The following is a 4,264-nucleotide window of genomic DNA, read 5'->3' on the forward strand; positions in this document are numbered from 1 at the left end:
GATATCTATACGTATGTGCCTTTTTAAACGTGGAGAAACATATTACGGTTGTGTTGCATTGAGCACTAATATCTTAGTTTCACCCTATTTCGCTTTGCATTTATGCCGCCATGGTGGTAGACTGGTTATGCTGCTCGGATGCTGGCCTTAAAGTCGCTGGTTTGAAATCGCCAAGCTGCACTCACATGTTGGTGGAGGCGAAATGCTAGAGGCCCGTGTACTTCGGTTTAGGCGCGTGTTAAACAGCCCCAGTTACACAAAATTTTCGGAGCCATCCGTTACGGCGTGCCCCGTAATAATATGGTGGTTCTAGTATGTGAAACCCCCGATATCTTTATTATTTGTTTTCAGTTGGAAGAGCGAAATTGAGGCTATATATCATGTATTTATCAGCTGCCGAAATATTTCGCTTTTAGTGTTGGAAGTGGGACACACATGAAGTTGCTATTTCTAATGTACTAGCTTTTCAATACGCCATCAGACAAAGTACACTGCGGTTCACAAGTAGAGGGAATATGCCAGCGTGCGGCAGGAGATCCGCGGAGAGCTAACAGGCGGCCAGATTTGTAAATGCATCCCATGCTTGTCGCCTCAGGAGGCTCGTGCGTGCCTCGCGTCGCCTGCTACTTTTCTGCCTAAGCGCTCGCCGTGCGCTAAACAGTGGTGGTCTTTGGTTGGATGGCTGATTGGTCAAATTTTATTAATAATCCTGGAGAGACGCGACTATCGCGTGTTGCTTGAAAATATGCAGCTTTGTGAAGAATAATTCTGCCTCTGTTTATAGCACGAAATCAACATTTGGTCATTCCATGTCAACTGTTCCAACCTTGGCGCTCCACCACCTGCGATTTGCTTGAAAAAAATGAGGACTATCTATATAAAGAGACAAGTGTTCCACGAAGATATTTTTTTGTGAAAAAATATTTTCAGTAGCGTAATGCTCATGTGAAGTTTGTTGAGAAGCTCAAAACTATGGCTCGGAAAATAATTTATTAAAGATTTTTTTTGTTTTCTGAACTTCGCCGGGACACGTTTTTTAGATGCGAAGCAGCTTTTGCGCTGGGCTTTGTCCGTAGTTCCATTGGTGACCGTCCGCTTTCTAAAACCTACCATAGCCATCTGTAACATATTGAGCGCGCGCTCGCGCCAAGGAGAAGTCTTCTTCGTCTTGCTCTTCGACCGCCTTGATGATGATACGTGCAGAGCACTTTCGGGGCCCTGGCTGCCGTATTCTGTCCTAGCTTGGCGTAACGCAGACAAAACCACGTGTGCTGGCACGCGCTAGCGCGTTCGGGCCAGTGTCAGGGGCTGGGTAAGACGCTGTGGCCTCTCCCCCTTACACTCTCTCAGCAATCACGTGATGGCGTCGGCGAACGAGATTCTGCAGACGCGCGATGAACCCGCGTGGCGTGCTCCAACAAGAGTTCGGGAGGAGTAACAGCAACAGCAACTACAGTGAATTCATGGTGTGCTCCACTTACAAGGACGCGTTAACATCGGGCAAGGTGCCCGTGATGAACGGAACTTTAATTCGACCCATGCGCTCCTTCGCATCCCCAAATGGCTCCCTTTAGTGGGAGATGGGAAAGTTTTTTTTTCTGCAGAACGACGATAGCCTTTACACTTAAAAAAACGTTTCGTTAATTTTGACGATTCTGTGCATTTTTTATATGGGTTTAATTATGAGAAATATGGTCTATGTTGGGACTATTTTTCTGGAAAGAATACATTTAGTGAAATGGGACATTTTGTGTTAGACGATGGTCATGAAGTTTTACAATGCGCGAAATGTAGTTTTAGCCGCATATAGCGCAAAATAGTGCGTACAGTGGCGAGAAACTTTCGAAAAAGTTAGTTTTTGTCAATGTTCAGTCGTAAATTGAGGTGGTCCTAGCATTGTGGTGTACGTATTTTGTTTTGTTGATATTGTTTCGTGTAGTTTACTGCCAGAATTACAGGTGTACCATTGCTATTTTTTTTCTTGTACTTGAAGTATTACCAGTTCTTTTCTGTAAATAAATTTGAGTATTCTGTTAGTGTTGTTTGTTGTTAGAAATGTGTTTATCCAAAACTCATTCCCTGTTACGTTTACACGGGTATTGTTACATGCTTTGTTTCTGTAAATATTTTTTTCTACCATGTGCGATAAGATTTGGTGCAAATCTTTCCAGATGTCATTTGTTGCCATGTAATTGGTCTTCTCGGCCCTAGTCAAGCTGTTTCATTACAGATTTTAGCCCAGGAGACCATCCATGATGTAATGTTTTCGTTTTATTCTGAAAAATAAAGAGGAATGAATGAATGAATCAATGAATGAATGAATGAATGAATGAATGAAAAGGTGGTCAATGCTAGGACCACCTTGAGGAAAAAACTGAGGTGATCCTACAAAAAAAAAATTGGACCATCTCCCCGAAGAGAACCCTGATGGGATGCGAAGCAGCAGCGTTGCGCGCGGGTGGCGTCACGGGTTGAACGGCGCTAACGCGGGTGCTGCGGTGAGCGCTGGAAGATTCGTTTGAAGCGAAACTCGGTGTAGCGTTTACTGGTGTAAACGTTTGTTTGAAACGCAGACACGGGAGGCGAGCGGGCGTTGGAGCCGGCAGCTGCAGGCGCTCCGGCGGGTGAGGGAGAGAGTGACGTACGCGCGCACCTGCGAGGGAGGCGTGCGAGGGGAGCGTGACGTCAACGCCCAGCTGCGGCGTGGCCTACTTGGCCCGATCCAACACCTGCGCCGAGGGAAGCGCGCTGCCTCGCGTTTGTGCGGACGGAGGGACAGCGTTACACAGGCTAGTCAAAGAGCTGCTTCGCATCTAATACTCCAAATAGGGCATTTATTAGCAACGTGCACTCCGCCCAAACTGAGAAAGTTTTATTAAATTACTTTTTGTTTTAAGCAAGAAACAATTTTTGAAGTCGACTCATGCTTGTTTCTGCCTTTGTATACATTTTGTCCTCGCATGAAAGCGTGCGAGCGATAACTATGACTTGCGCGGGTGTGAGCCTTTCTGCGCTGATTGGCGTACATGCAGGCAACATAGTCAGCTTTTCTACGTGTTTATTGAAGTCATTTAGGAACCAGTATTAGAACCGCGGACACTACCAGAGTGTATTTGATTGGATGTCAATATCCGTTGACAGCGTGCGTAGCGTTCTCGCGCACCACAGGCAAGCGAGACTGTTGTGTTCAATAGGCCCTTACTTGCGACAGGATTTAGTAATAGGAAAATAAGTTGTCCTGAAAAGCATCGCTGGCGTCGAATCAAATGCACTCTAGTAGTGTCCGCCCTTCTAATACTGCTAATAAATCACTTGACTAAACACGTAGGAAAGGTAACTATTTTGCCTAAATGTACGCCAATCAGCGCAGGGAGGCTCACACCCACGCAAGTCGTAGTTACTGCTCGGACGCTTTCATGCGATGACAAAATGTGTACAATGGCAGATGAAAGTGGGAGTCAACTTCAAAAAAAATTTCCTGCTTAAATCAACAAAATAATTTAATTAAACTTTGTCATTTTGTGGGGAGTGCACGTTGCAAATGAATGCGCTATTTGGAGCATTCTTGCTAGGACCACCTCAATGTTCCATTTACGACCGAACATTGGCCAAAACTAACTTGTTCGAAAATTCGTTGCTGGCTGTTAAACTATATGCGGTTAAAACTACTTTTCGCACATTGTACAACGTCATGACCATCGTCTAACACAAAATTTCCTGTTTCACTAAATGTAATCTTTCCAGTAAAAAAGTCCCAACGCAGACCATGTTTCTCATAATTAGGCCCATATAAAAAACGCACGGAAGCGTCAAAATTAACGAAACACGTTTTAGGTGTAAAGTTTATCAACGTTCTGTAGAAAAAAAACATGTCCCGGCCTAATTCAGAAAGAAAGAATTTTTTATTAAATTATTTTCCGAGCCATACTTTCGAGCTTCTCAAAAAGCTTCACATGAGCATTACGCTACTAAAATTTTTTTTCGCTGGAAATGTCTTGGTGGAAGACTTCTCTTTTTAGGTAGATAGTCCTCAAATTTTTTAAGCAAATCGAAGGTGGTCGAGTGCCAAGGTTGGGACAGATGGCATGGAATGACCGCAGTGCAACTTCACCTTAAAAAAGTTACACTAAATTAAGCCTATAAATTCTTCTATGAATATTGCTGAAACAAATCTAGGGGATTTTATCAAGGTACAAATGCTAACTCCACACATTCCATGGATTTTCTCGCGTTTCTGAAAGGTAGCGGTTTTAAATACAAGCAT

Source organism: Rhipicephalus sanguineus, chromosome 8 (assembly GCF_013339695.2).
Source record: "Rhipicephalus sanguineus isolate Rsan-2018 chromosome 8, BIME_Rsan_1.4, whole genome shotgun sequence".
NCBI lineage: Eukaryota > Metazoa > Arthropoda > Arachnida > Ixodida > Ixodidae > Rhipicephalus > Rhipicephalus sanguineus.